Raw genomic sequence first — 16,916 nt, 5'->3', positions numbered from 1 at the left:
ATTCATTTAGGTGATCGCGGATTTGTGAGTCAATATTATCAAGTTGATTGCTAAGTTTTTTAAGTTCCATTTTAACGTTTTTAAGTTTATTACGGAATATGCAGTCGGGTCTATTGCCTGAGGTCGGGATCATCCAAGCTCTTTTAATGACGGTGTCGGCATCTTTTAGATCGAGCCATGTATCAAATACGCGAATAGGTTTAGGGCCAGAGTCGATATGGTTATTTCTTAGGATTATAGGACAGTGATCAGAGAGATCACGATCAAGAGTTTTTGAAGATATGTTCGGCCAGATTAAGAAAATGCTATCGGATAGGAGGAATCGATCTAGTTTACTAAATTTCATTGTTTTTTCGCAGATCCTAGTAAACTTTTTACCGCCAAGTGGAAGGTCGATTAAACCCGAGTTATTTATGAAATTATTAAAGTTGTCAGCCCATTGTTGTTTATATTCCGAATTCATACGTTCCGATTTATTTCTAACTTCATTGAAGTCACCAAAAATGATATGTGGAATGCTAAGGGAATTGATTAGTGATGACAATTCGTTCCAAAGCCTTCGTTTTTTCGAGCTGGAATGAGGGCCATAGACATTGATAAGAGCAATTTCGGAATCATATCCCGCCCATGTTCCACAAATTGCAAGGAAAAATTCGCCCTCAATGGCTTGTTTGAAAGAGAAGATGTTGGTATCCCAAATCGTTAAGATACCACCGGAAGCACCAATCGAGTCCTTTTGGACGAATTTAAAATCGGAGTTTCCCCAGAAGGATTCTATGATAGTGTCCCGGGTTTGACCACATTTGGTTTCTTGAAGTCCTAAAACAGTAGGTTTTTCTTTACTGCATATACGTTTAAGCCAGCTTATTTTACCCGTTTGCCCAATACCCCGAATATTTAAAGAAATCGTACACATTAAAAGAAAACTTACAGAAAACGATGAGACGAGGAGTGGAGTCATTGGATGTTGCGGCGGATCCCGATATGTTTCCCGAATTCGTTCGTGTCTATGATGTTACTAGTAGAAGAGCCCGCTTTATTATTAATCTTGTGACGTACCGCATCATTAAGAGAACCTTTAGTTCTTATAAACTTGAAGTTATCGAATTATTTTAATCATGAACATTGAACTCTATATTGACAATGATCTTAAAAATATATTTTAGCTTTTTAAAAACTAAAAAATTTTAATCGGGAACACCCGAAAAGTGCGACTCCATTACTACACTTTTGAGTTTATGTCACACCCCCAAAATGGACCAGGGGTAATTGTGACCAATCATATCATAACACAGTTGTATAAGCGAGAACGACTCTAAATGAGACGTTTTATTTATTAAATAAACAGCGGAAGCATTATTCAAAGTTTTACATCATAAGAGTACAGTAAATGGAAAATGTCTTAAACAAAATGATAAATATGAATGATGGACTCCATGCAAGCAGCAAAGCATACATCAATCATCTAGTAGCAAGTAGCAGCTAGCTCAATCATCACCTGAGACAAAACACGCTTAAAGTGTCAACCAAAAAGGTTGAGTGAAATTCATAGGTTTATAAATAATATCCAAAGTTTTAGACCACAAGATTTAGTTTAAAGTTGATTGATATAGAAATATCAATCTAAAAGTGTTGCTGCATTTTGTAATATCGCTACTAAACAAGTTTACCCTATGACACCTTGTACTGTCAGTGTCGTGGAATCATTATTATGTAACAAAAGACCAACGGTCGAATGGTTAGAGACGTTACTCTCAATAGGCCTACTCACAATAATTAAGTTTGCATTTAAACGTAGCAATTAACGATATTACGGTAGGGATTTAGCATGAATCAAAGCATGACAGCATAGTTAACAATTTAGTACTTGTGTCTAAGCGTAAAACAGTTATAAAGCAAGCATGTGTCTCACCCTAAAAGTTATAAAACAGTTATGAAACAGTAAAAAGTGGGGCTATGAAGTTCACCTTAGTAGCACAAAAGAGTATTCCACGAAAGAATTGAACGGAAGGACGTGATCGAGATCTCAACCTAGAGATAGAATGTATGATCAGACATTGCCTAACAGACAATAGTATATAGTACTATATTGATAGTAATGGTTCACTAAAGAATTTCCATTTTCGGAAGGTTACTATTTATGGAAAGTTTCCAATTATAGTAATTTTTCAATTTTAGAAAGTTCGGGTTAATCTTTAGCAAGACGTTGTACAACTTTACTCAAACTTCGTTCCTATCAAATAAGTCAGGAATGACCAGATGTAACCGGGGGCCCAGGACTCTTGACCAGAATCTAAGTCATAGCATTCGAGATCCACAAGCTTACCCATAAATGGCAACCTAGACATCATTCACTTACGACCGTGAGTAGCGATGAAGTTCACATGAATTGTACATTATCTTTGATTAACCTTCACTTTAGGTTTATATGTTATTATATATGTTATATTATATTTATTAATGTATTAACAATTTGATTATCTTATATTATATACTATAAGTTATTATTATTAAGTTAGTATAGTTATAAAATAAGTGTTTATTAATAATGTATTGTTATTAACTTACATTATAAGCATTATACTTTATTATATAGTATACTTAGTTATTAACCGTAAGTTATAATAATAATATTAATTTAGTATATGTAATATACTTATGTTAATCGAAAATCATACTAATATATGTTAATTCGAATATTAATTCATTAAATATTATATTTATAATTTTTATAAACTTAGTTAATTATACAATTCAGTAGGATATTTTATAAAAATAATTTTATCAAGTTTTTGTATTTATTTCCCACTTTTCTTTATATATATACTCGGTTTATATTAATCAAATTTAATTAGGTAATAAATATTAAATCGACCTAAATAAATAATTTTATATTTTTTACAGGATCTATATTATGTAAAAATATTATAAAAATTATTAATCGAATTTTATATCAAAATATTATTTATTTAATATTTTCTAATTATTTAACCATTGTAATCGGCCTATAATTAAATAAATAGGAAAAATAATTTAAAATTAATTTTTATATTTTTTTTAAAGTATCTAGTAATGCTACTAATCATATAAAAATTTTATAAAAATATTTAATACACGTTTGTATTTATTTTGTATTTTCTTTATTATTTCTCTCGGTTTAGAATAATGCAAAAGTAAATTTATTTTAAATACTAATAGTCCCATTTATTTAAGTTTTATAATTTTTGCTTGTTTATAAAATTATAATAATCTCAAAAAAAAATTATAATTATTTTTATTACTGTTTAATATTTTATTATGAATTTTATATTGTTTTTATGTTTAAATACTACATAATTCGTATTTAATTATAAATAATATTCCATAAATTATCAAAATTATTTTTATACATCATAATACTTATAATACTAATTATAACATATAAAAATAATTTATATATATTAAATTTGAATTTTTAAAGAATATACAAAAAATAAAAGCAATTCGATAAAAAAATAGAAAATACCTCAAGTACTTTTCCAAGTTTGTGAGAGAGTTTTTCCAAAGATTTGATACAAGTTTTTATGAAATGAAAGTGGGTATTTATAGGAAAAAAATGGTTAGTGAAAAGAAAAAATATAAATAAAATAAAGTTGCCAATTTTGACAAAAAATAAAAACATGTTAAAAATGTTCTTAATAAGTTTTTGTTTTTGAAAATATTTAGTCAAAATTCATGGGCTCATTATTTAATTTATAAAAAAAATCTCTTTTTTTATAAGCTATATATATATATATATATATATATATATATATATATATATATATATATATATATATATATATATATATATATATATATATATATATATATATATATATATATATATATATATATATATATATAATGATTAAAATAACTTATCATTTAATTAATAATTATGTTTCATATAGTTTTAAATATAATACGCATTAATATTAATATTAACTAAAGTTATTTTATATAATTAGTGTAAACTTTAGTTAACAAAAATTGTCGACTAAAAATAAATATTTGATCAATGTCAAATTTAATTATATATTACGTATGGATAACAACCCTATAGTCAAATTAGTCGATTCAGGTATGGAAATATGAGGGTTGTTATAGTACCTACCCGTTAAAAGAAATTTCGTCCCGAAATTTAGTTGTTGCCATTAATCGGTGTTGTTCGTACATAGACGAGGATATTTACGTTTTATTTGGTTTTCACGTTCCCAGGTATGCTCGGGGCCTTGCGTGAATTCCAACGGATAGAATATTGTTCTGTTTCAAGAATTAAAATCATACAAACCATAATTTCTACAAGTTCTTCTACGAAGTGCATTTTATTATTAATGCGGAGATCATTCAAAATGATGATGTTTTACAAGTCATTTCAGTAAATTAGATACATGAAATATGTTATGAATAATATTGTGCTCATTTAAAACCTTGAGCGTTTATGCCACAATATTAGGGCATATAAGACAGAGAGGAGTTCGTGAAATCATATTCATGAAATTTGATAGAGATCATCATTGTTTACAACAAGAATATCTTAATGATGAATATGAGTTGAAAAATAAAGTTTTATCACTATTTAATAATATGGATAAAACGATTTGATTATAGGAAGCGTATAAACGAAGCTATCGTAAAAGAGTGAATGAGAAAATTAAATGTTCGCCTTAACTTTTGACGTAGTCACGATTGATTTCCGAAATTCAAGGGATTAAAGGAAATCTTCGTAATCTATAAGATTTGATTCTCCGGTATTCACGGAATTTTGAGATTTCTTTGATTAAATGCGGTGAATTGCCTTGATTGACGTGTTTGGAAATTTTGCTATAAATTAGCTTCTTCAGTTTCATTATCTTCACCACTTCTATACTTTCTTTCTAAATTCATACTTCCAAAAGATTTGTTAATATGCTCAATCCTGTATTGATACTTGTTATTATATTGACCATATATGCAGTCATTCTTCTTTTTCTTTTATCATCAGAGGAATCTGTTTACTTCTACTATGCTCTTGGGGTTATAGTGTTTTTAATTCTCCAGTGTCTTTATATTGCTATACGCATTGATATACACGGTTTGTAGTTTCGGAGTCGTTATCGGGCTTTATATTTTCCCTTATATGTCGGAGCTTTATGCTTTTGTTTCTTCTTCCCGACTTCAAGTCAAGCGAATAATGGTCCAGAACTCGTAGGTATGAAGTTTCGAATGATCATAATTTATAAAGTAGAAAGGAAAGGTAATAGCACGATTTGATTTGTCAAATTACCAGAATATTCGGAAAAGACCGAATCATCAAGAAAAATATTTTCTTGATATGTTTAGAGGTTAAATAGAATGTAAGAGTCGTGTAACATGGCGAATGGTGATTTATACAGTCTATGAATCATCATCTTCCATTAAAAATTTAGCATGACTTACTATAATATAATCACGTTGGCCTGACGTCATTATATTATACTAACTCATGCTTCAATTCCCAACACTTCTTCAAATCATTCATAATTTAAACTTGAATTTTACAGAATATAGAAACTAATACAGTTTCCTTTATGATGTGATAAAGATATCGCAAAGAGATAATTAATTGCGGACAAGAATCGTTATGATGATATCATCAGAAATATAGAGGATATTTATGATGATATTTTAGAATTTCTAAGTTCGAAAGTTGATGAAGAAAAACTTTCCGCAAGCTTTTAACATGACTTCAGAGCAAGATATTCTCTAAAGAATTCATCGGATCCAGAATTACCTGGATTCTTTGAATATAGGGTTTGGTCCTTGTATTTGTCCTTGGTCTCCTCCATGGTTAGCTCAATCCGTTTTTCAGTTCCAAATTTTCTTTTGAGCTTTTCCAAATTTTCTTTTGAGCTTTTCCAACGTACCATTCTTTATTATAAAACTTTTGGCCATTGAGACCATCTACAATTTTGCTGTTTTCTCTGCATTTAATGCAGCCATATTTGAATCATTGGTTATCAATCCGAGATGGTTTCAAGAAATTTTGTTTTTAGATGATTAAACGCTGATTGTAATCGTCAACGGATCTAATGGTTGATGAATAGGCGTTGTTGATTTCAAAAGAAATGAACGATAATTTCGGTGGTTTGATGTGATAATTCATCATAGAATACGAATGAATATATATATATATATATATGAATTTAGTAATCTTTAGGAAGATAACACCTGCTAAAGCTTTACTTGGATTCTGATATGTCAAAATTAGAATATGTAATTGAATTTGTACTAAAATGGTTGTTCTTTAGTGAACGGATACATATATCTTGTGAACGTAAGTAGTATAGTTACTGATTATTGAATCAGAATTGAAGAATGTACAATGCAACATATTAATGTGAGATATAAATATTTCGCGGGTATTACCTACCCGTTAAAATATTTTCACAATTAACAGTTTGTACAAAAGAACTTTAATTACAATCTTTATGTAGATATACGTTCATATATGTATTCTTCAAATATAATATAGATTTAATGAGTTAATATAATATTAAAATCATTTGATTTGCGGTTGAAACAAGAATAAATAATCTTCAAAACTTTGAGAGATTACATAATCATCGCGGAATATTTCTTTAATGGAGTTATGAATCAATACTTCATCATTCATTGTTATTGATATACCTCGGTATATGATGTTGGTGCTCGTGGAATTCTTGTGAAATTCACAAGACACGAATAATGTTTTCTAAAAAGTTTCGAGTACATCGAAAATGGAAGTGTAAAACCAGACATGTATTTGAATAATACACTTGATTTATTATGAAATGGAGTTTATTGTGCTGAAGCAGTGATTAACGATCATTAAGTCATTAACGAAGGATGTACATTATAGCATATTAGTGATATGAATTAACCAAGTAGTACATACTACTTAAGATTTACACGTAATAGCTTAGTACGAAAAGATTTATTATTGTTTCAAACCATAAATATATAAAGTATACATATATAATTCTTCAGGAAGAATGAGTCAATACATCTTAACTCATTATTACTAATATTCCTTAGTATCTATGGGGCGTATGATGTTGATATCCGAGGTACATATTATGGTGTTTGTTATTGGTGAAGCTGATGTTGTTGGTGGTGATGCTGTTGGTACTGGTGGTGATGCTGGTTATGCTGCTAGTGCTGCTGCTGGTGCTCGTAGGTTTCGCACCATATTCTCCAGAGCCACCACTCGAGCGCTAAGCTCATTGACTTCTTCTATTATTCCGGGGTGATTGGTGGTTCGGACAAGTGGATAAATAAGATCTAGAATTTTAGATATTATATATTCGTGACTGGATACCCTGGAAATGAGGGTAAAAATAGTGTTCCGAACGGGTTCGCCGGTAAGTGCTTCAGGTTCTTCACCAAGAGGTGAATTCGGTTGGTGGAAGGGATCACCTTCTTCTTGTCTCCATTGATTAAGTTTACTACGAACCCATCCCCAATTCATTCAAAATAGATGATGACTAATTGGTTGGTTCATTCCGATTACGCTGCCATTGGAGCTCGAGGATTCGAGGAATTATGTGAGAAATCCATATTATCTGATCGGAATAAGGGTTTTTGTTATGAGATGAGTGTTGAATATTGAATGATATATTTGTCTTCTTGATATACGTATATATAGCAAAAAGATTTCCGTAATTTACGGAGAAAATTTAGGAAAAGTGTTAGACAAAGTTTATTAAGATAGATATGATAAGATATAATAAGATATGATGTGTCTATAATCCAATAATAGCAGTATGACGTGTCGAGATCATAAAATGATAAGTATGTAATCTGATAATATTTTGATTAAAGACTTTCAATTTGTAATGGCCTATTCAGGTCTAGGGGCTTGAGCTATAGGATCCTTTAAATCGGTAATCCAAACCCTTCCATTCTAGAGTTTTGTAGACGCCATCCGTCAAGAAAATTCAATAACGAGAAATAAAAGGTATAAAAGTAATGAATATGAGTAGTGATGACATTATAATGTCTTTGAGATTCTTGATAACTCAATGACATTTTTCGGTTCGCAAACTGATGCATAAAGGCATAAAGGATATAGGTACGTGATATAACAGGGAGTTATATACGTTTGAGTATGAATAGTAACAAATATAGGAGTTTCAAAAATTCATGGATAATATTACATATGTAATACACAAAACCATGATAAATGACATAGGAATGTCGAGAACGGTGTCGCATTTAAATGTGGTGGCGGAATTGAATAGTACTTAGGAGAATGAGCAGAGTTCTTAGATTGGCTCAGCATTCTAAGATAAGTAAAGTTTCTAAAGTATAGTGTAGCATTTAACAGTTAAAGGCAACAATTAAATGCACTATAGTCAAAGGAAGTTGTAGTCCTACATTGCTAAGGTACCTAATTGTATAAGGCACACATAATATGCAATCCTGGTTCTCTACAACAACCTGCTCTGATACCAATCTGTCACACCCCCAAAATGGACCAGGGGTAATTGTGACCAATCATATCATAACACAGTTGTATAAGCGAGAACGACTCTAAATGAGACGTTTTATTTATTAAATAAACAGCGGAAGCATTATTCAAAGTTTTACATCATAAGAGTACAGTAAATGGAAAATGTCTTAAACAAAATGATAAATATGAATGATGGACTCCATGCAAGCAGCAAAGCATACATCAATCATCTAGTAGCAAGTAGCAGCTAGCTCAATCATCACCTGAGACAAAACACGCTTAAAGTGTCAACCAAAAAGGTTGAGTGAAATTCATAGGTTTATAAATAATATCCAAAGTTTTAGACCACAAGATTTAGTTTAAAGTTGATTGATATAGAAATATCAATCTAAAAGTGTTGCTGCATTTTGTAATATCGCTACTAAACAAGTTTACCCTATGACACCTTGTACTGTCAGTGTCGTGGAATCATTATTATGTAACAAAAGACCAACGGTCGAATGGTTAGAGACGTTACTCTCAATAGGCCTACTCACAATAATTAAGTTTGCATTTAAACGTAGCAATTAACGATATTACGGTAGGGATTTAGCATGAATCAAAGCATGACAGCATAGTTAACAATTTAGTACTTGTGTCTAAGCGTAAAACAGTTATAAAGCAAGCATGTGTCTCACCCTAAAAGTTATAAAACAGTTATGAAACAGTAAAAAGTGGGGCTATGAAGTTCACCTTAGTAGCACAAAAGAGTATTCCACGAAAGAATTGAACGGAAGGACGTGATCGAGATCTCAACCTAGAGATAGAATGTATGATCAGACATTGCCTAACAGACAATAGTATATAGTACTATATTGATAGTAATGGTTCACTAAAGAATTTCCATTTTCGGAAGGTTACTATTTATGGAAAGTTTCCAATTATAGTAATTTTTCAATTTTAGAAAGTTCGGGTTAATCTTTAGCAAGACGTTGTACAACTTTACTCAAACTTCGTTCCTATCAAATAAGTCAGGAATGACCAGATGTAACCGGGGGCCCAGGACTCTTGACCAGAATCTAAGTCATAGCATTCGAGATCCACAAGCTTACCCATAAATGGCAACCTAGACATCATTCACTTACGACCGTGAGTAGCGATGAAGTTCACATGAATTGTACATTATCTTTGATTAACCTTCACTTTAGGTTTATATGTTATTATATATGTTATATTATATTTATTAATGTATTAACAATTTGATTATCTTATATTATATACTATAAGTTATTATTATTAAATTAGTATAGTTATAAAATAAGTGTTTATTAATAATGTATTGTTATTAACTTACATTATAAGAATTATACTTTATTATATAGTATACTTAGTTATTAACCGTAAGTTATAATAATAATATTAATTTAGTATATGTAATATACTTATGTTAATCGAAAATCATACTAATATATGTTAATTCGAATATTAATTCATTAAATATTATATTTATAATTTTTATAAACTTAGTTAATTATACAATTCAGTAGGATATTTTATAAAAATAATTTTATCAAGTTTTTGTATTTATTTCCCACTTTTCTTTATATATATACTCGGTTTATATTAATCAAATTTAATTAGGTAATAAATATTAAATCGACCTAAATAAATAATTTTATATTTTTTACAGGATCTATATTATGTAAAAATATTATAAAAATTATTAATCGAATTTTATATCAAAATATTATTTATTTAATATTTTCTAATTATTTAACCATTGTAATCGGCCTATAATTAAATAAATAGGAAAAATAATTTAAAATTAATTTTTATATTTTTTTTAAAGTATCTAGTAATGCTACTAATCATATAAAAAATTTATAAAAATATTTAATACACGTTTGTATTTATTTTGTATTTTCTTTATTATTTCTCTCGGTTTAGAATAATGCAAAAGTAAATTTATTTTAAATACTAATAGTCCCATTTATTTAAGTTTTATAATTTTCGCTTGTTTATAAAATTATAATAATCTCAAAAAAAAAAATTATAATTATTTTTATTACTGTTTAATATTTTATTATGAATTTTATATTGTTTTTATGTTTAAATACTACATAATTCGTATTTAATTATAAATAATATTCCATAAATTATCAAAATTATTTTTATACATCATAATACTTATAATACTAATTATAACATATAAAAATAATTTATATATATTAAATTTGAATTTTTAAAGAATATACAAAAAATAAAAGCAATTCGATAAAAAAATAGAAAATACCTCAAGTACTTTTCCAAGTTTGTGAGAGAGTTTTTCCAAAGATTTGATACAAGTTTTTATGAAATGAAAGTGGGTATTTATAGGAAAAAAAATGGTTGGTGAAAAGAAAAAATATAAATAAAATAAAGTTGCCAATTTTGACAAAAAATAAAAACATGTTAAAAATGTTCTTAATAAGTTTTTGTTTTTGAAAATATTTAGTCAAAATTCATGGGCTCATTATTTAATTTATAAAAAAAATCTCTTTTTTTATAAGCTATATATATATATATATATATATATATATATATAATGATTAAAATAACTTATCATTTAATTAATAATTATGTTTCATATAGTTTTAAATATAATACGCATTAATATTAATATTAACTAAAGTTATTTTATATAATTAGTGTAAACTTTAGTTAACAAAAAGTGTCGACTAAAAATAAATATTTGATCAATGTCAAATTTAATTATATATTACGTATGGATAACAACCCTATAGTCAAATTAGTCGATTCAGGTATGGAAATATGAGGGTTGTTATAGTTTAAGTTTTCTTAGAAAATACAGTCATAAACACTGAATAGACTTTAACATTGTTTTAGATTAGTTACTCCTATTTGTGTTCATAATCCATACAAACCATTGTTTATGTATATAATATTTATTTATTATTAAAACAATTATATAAATAAATAGTCGCATGATAACTTTAAAAAAATAAAAAAATGTTATCTTTTTTTTTTCTTGCTACTTTTATTCGATCTTTGATAAAAATCAGTGTGTAAAAATAAACTTAAATTGATTTCTTTAAAATGTTTCTTGAAAGACAAATTATCACCTAAGTATCACGTCAGCGCTTCTATAGAAAAAATGAACAAACACTAAACTCATCGTCCAATCACGGAAGAACCGAACTTTTCTATACCCACTTACAAACAATACATTTATTATTAGGAAGATGATTCTCACATATCACTTTTTGATCCATCTACACTTTTGTCTCACAAATTTACAATTATATCCATAAATTAATCTAGGAAATTGAACATATATTATTATTCAAAGTATAATTAAGGGTATAATAGTGAATTAGGTGTAGATAGATTAAAAAATAGTATATAAAGATCACCTCCCTGATTGTTATAAACACAAAGCATAAAAGATAAAAACATAAAAAAAAAATAATCAACTCAATCATTGTCCGCTTCCCTACTTCTCTGCATGAAAGTTTCCTTTCCAAAGATTGGATGAAAGAACCTTGTGAAATTCATTACAAGTCTCTGACCAGCTTCACTGAGAATGCCTAGAACATGTTCTAGTCTCGATCGATAAATAAGATGATATCAATTTGGAATTGAGAAACAAAATTTAATTATGTCAAAGAATGTAATTGTAAATACTTTTAAAAGTCAAAAATTGATCTTATAATCGAAATTTGTAGCGAAAATTACAAAAATCACACAACACTTGTAACTTTTAATTTGAAGTTTTTAGTAAGTTTGAAACTTCTAAATTGTGAAGGTAAAATGGAGTAAATCAACCTTGTGTTGTAGCTCATGTGGTAGTGGTCTGCCTCTCTTAGCGAGAGGTCAGCAGTTCGACTCTCGTGAGGGTACAGCATTGCACACAAGGTTGTCCTTTTACCCTTGAATTACACCCAAGGGTGCATTCCGCACATCGCGTTGCGGGGGCAGTGGGGGAGGGGGGAGGGGTTTACCTATAACAACCCGGAAATTTTCGACTAAATTTAAACCTAACTTTTATATGATTCCGACAATTCACGAACAACCGACTATAAAAATATATATAAATATATATGTGTGTATATATATATCATTTACAATCATTATTATTATCAGTATTAGTATTAATATTAATAATTATCATTATCATAATTACTAGTATTATTAGTATTATCACTTTGACTAAAATTATTAAAATTACTATAAATATCATTATTGTTAAATTAATACAACTTATTATTAATAATATTGTTATGATTAATAATTATCATTAACCTTGTATTTAACATTATTATTATTATAAGTATTATTATTATCAATACTACAATCTATTATTATTATTATTATTATTATTATTATTATTAATATATTAATATCATTATTAACATTTGTACTAATTATTATTATGCATATTATGCATATTATTATTATAAAATAAATACAATCTAATATTATTATTATCATTAATAATATTATCATTAATAATATTATTATTCTCATTTTTTTTATTAATATAATTATTATTATTAGGATTATTATTATCAATATATTTATTGTTTATTAATATTAATTAAAAGAAAAGATAACAAATACCTAAATTAGGTTTTCAACTTTTAATTCTTTTTATTTTTTTTATAATCACGATCTGCTTTATATCTTTATTATTATCGTAATCTGTTATTTTATAAAAAGTAGATTATGTATTATTAGGTATATCAAATTTTTAATTGATAATGATTCATATCTGCTTTTTAATATTTTTTTCTGCTTTTTAATATTTTTTTTATATTATCGGTTCCTGAGTGAATAATCATGTCGACAACTTCAAATTATATAATGTATCGCTTATCTCATGAATTCATTCAACTCTCTATCACCAATTGACAATTATAATTGGTACCAGTTCATACATAAAATTATTTTTTTCTCCTTTTCGATACTCTGTTCTTGTTCAAACATCCAAAAGCTCGATTTCAAATGAAGTTTCAAAATCTATAAATGCAATCATGTTAGGAATCCTCTAAACGATCTTTCTCCAAAATTTGAAGTTCCAATTCGTTGTATCGATCACGAATTTGCGAGTCAAAGTTTCAGTTTTAAAAAGTCAAACTTCGTGTTCATCATAAAATTTGCTTTTGTTTTAACGTTTTTGATAAAATTGATGATTTGGATAGTTCATAGGAATGTTATGCAACAAATTTCATGTTATAAAGATTGTCCAAAACAACCTCAAAATCAAAAATCAAATTTTTTTTTTATATATGCGACGAACGGACCCTGTGATTTTTTATTTATTTATTTTTATTATGAACAAGTATTCATTAAAAGTGAAGTATAATTGAGATTCAACTCTTAAAATTGTTATTTTGATTCGTATGTGGGGTTCTCTGGTCGAATTAACTGTAAAGAAGAAGAAGGAGGAAAAACAGAAACCAGTTAAATATAAATGTGTTGTGAGATTAATCAGAAAAACAGATTTGGTGGAATGGTCTTGGGTGTTAGCGGCTAGCTTGAGGTCTTGGGTTCGAGCCCCGGCGTGGGCATTTATTTTTTTTAAAAGCCTAATCTTTTGAGGTAGCATTTCTATTATTATTATTATTATTATTATTATTATTATTATTATTATTATTATTATTATTATTATTATTATTATTATTACTATTATTATTATTATTATTATTATTATTAGTTAATGTTATAATTGGCATTACTCATAATATTTACAAGTATCATTATCATTAATACAGTATTATTATTATTATTGTTACTACTAAAAGAATCATTTTTTAAAATTTTCAAAACTTTCATTTTTTATTTATTTATTAAAACTATCATTATTATTACAAATATTAATCATTTAAATATTATTAGTATTATCTAATAATATTATTATTATTAGTAGTATTACTATCATTATAATTAGTAATAATTTGTATTATTATTATTATTAGTATTATTATTAAAAGTATTATCGTAATCAAATATACCTTTTTATATATTATTATCGATATTATTACTATTACTAATGTTAAAGTTATTATAAACATTAATATTTAAAACATAATTATAATTAAAAAGTATCACTTTAATTAAAGTTATCAAAATTATCATTTCTAATAAAACTATCATTTTATTAAAAAATAACATTGTTATTAAAATTAAAATTAAAATTAAAATTTCATTTAGGTTATTATTATTATTATCGTAAAAAGATACAACTTTATATTTATACTTATTAATATTATTTTACTAAATAAATACTCGTAGTATAAAAATATATTTAAAGCCTACAACAGAACTATATTTATATTTTTATAATGAACACTGCTTAATTAATTATAATAAATATATTTAATGTACTATTTTCAAATAACATATAAAAATAACATATATATATATATATATATATATATATATATATATATATATATATATATATATATATATATATATATATATATATATATATATATATATATATATATATATATATATATATATATATATATATATAAACATATATAATTGAAATAACAAATATATTACTATAAGTAATATATTATACACAAACTGGTTTGATTAACATTATATGTTCAATATACGTGTTAATATATAAATAATTGATATAGGTTCGTGAATCGGAGGTCAACTCTACATTTGTTCAATGCCGTCATATGCATATTTACTACAAACTATCGTATCGTGAGTTCATCTGCTCCCTTTTTATATATATTTTTGGGCTGAGAATACATGCGCAAATTTTATAACTGTTTTACGTTTAGACACAAGTACTCAAACTTTTATGCTATATACGTGCTTTGTCATGCTAAGTCCCTGCCGTAATATCGTTAATTGCTGAGGTATAAGATGCAAGCTTAGTTATTGTGAGTAGCGCTACTGAGAGTGACGTCTCTGTCCATTTGACCGTTGGTCTTTGGATACATAATAATGATTCAACGACACTGACAGTACAAGGTGTCACGAGGTAACTTTTGTTTAGTCGCGATATTACAAACAGCAACTCTTTCGATTGATATATTTGGTATCAATCAACTTTAAACTTAAATCTTGTGGTCTAATGCTATACTGAACTATTGATTTATAATAAACCCATGAACTCACTCAACCTCGTGTTGACTTTTTAAGCATGTTTATTCTCAGGTACTTAAATATTGCTTCCGCTATATATCTGCTGCTTTGATGATGATTGCTTGCTATGCTTGGAGTCTTCATTACTTATCATATCAATTAAGAATATTTAATGCTCTAAATACAATATAATCTATTTATCTTCCGCTGCAAAACTCAATAAAACGTCTCATATAGAGTTGTTCTCATTTATACATCTGTGATTTGATATAATTAGTCACAAATACCCCATGCCCTATTTGGGGGTGTGACATTACCGCCCATGCCCTCGGATTGAGGTGACGCTAATATGATAGTCAGTCTTTTTAAAAAAGTATGTCATTGTTGGAAATGGTCTTAGTCATCTTATAGAAGCTACTATCTGCTATTAATGAGCTTCAATATATTCATGTGATTAGTCAATAAATGCCACTAGGTTGTTTATCTAAGTTATCTTGACTCATGAATAATATTTAATAAGCAGTCTAGAATATAAGGTGGGCAATAGTAAGTTTTAAAAAATGAAAGAAAAATTATTATAAAGAACAAAAGTGATACAAAATCTTCAAGAAGCCTTTTTTTTTTGAAAAGCAAGTAAAGTTTTTATTAATGATATGAGAATTTACAATGTCCCTATAATTATATACATATGAAAAAAAGGAGAAATACAAAACGAATCTAGGCCCGAGGAACATGGATAACATTGCCACCGCGGAACTTGAAATATCAAGCAGGGGAGAAGCAACCAACAATACCGCAATTGCGATGATAAAGTTGGCGGCAAACACCCCATTTAACCAAGTGAGAATGCTACGTCATGCAACCGGAGGATGAACATAAGAGTCGAGGATTCGGTAAGGGACTTGTGTGATTATAATTAGCTATACCCGATCTTTGGTGGTTTGAAGAGATGTAGAAAGTGGGGTTGATGAGCCATTGATGCCATTCGATGGACGTTTTCTTTGTTCTTCTAGATATCCATGAGAAGGCTTGTATTTGGATCTCCGATAGTATTGTGTCAGTGCACCATTCCTTCTTGTGAAAAACTTTGAGATATCAATGTTTCCATATGAAGTATAAATATATCCATTTGATGGCTTGCCATATGGACGATCCTCTTTGAGAATTTGTGAACGATTGGTTATTTGTGGTGATGTTAGTAATATTGGAAAGCGTGTTGGATGGGATATTTAGCCAAACTTGAAGTCGGTTCCAAAGGCTTGCGGATATCGGGCAAGAAAATAGGATATGTTCGATTGTTTCAACTTGTCAGTTGCATAACGGATAAAGTAGTGTGTCAAGATTGATG

Source organism: Rutidosis leptorrhynchoides, chromosome 4 (genome assembly GCF_046630445.1).
Source record: "Rutidosis leptorrhynchoides isolate AG116_Rl617_1_P2 chromosome 4, CSIRO_AGI_Rlap_v1, whole genome shotgun sequence".
NCBI classification, from domain to species: Eukaryota; Viridiplantae; Streptophyta; class Magnoliopsida; order Asterales; family Asteraceae; genus Rutidosis; species Rutidosis leptorrhynchoides.
The sequence above is the reverse complement of the archived record's forward strand: the minus strand, read 5'-3'. Positions refer to the sequence as shown.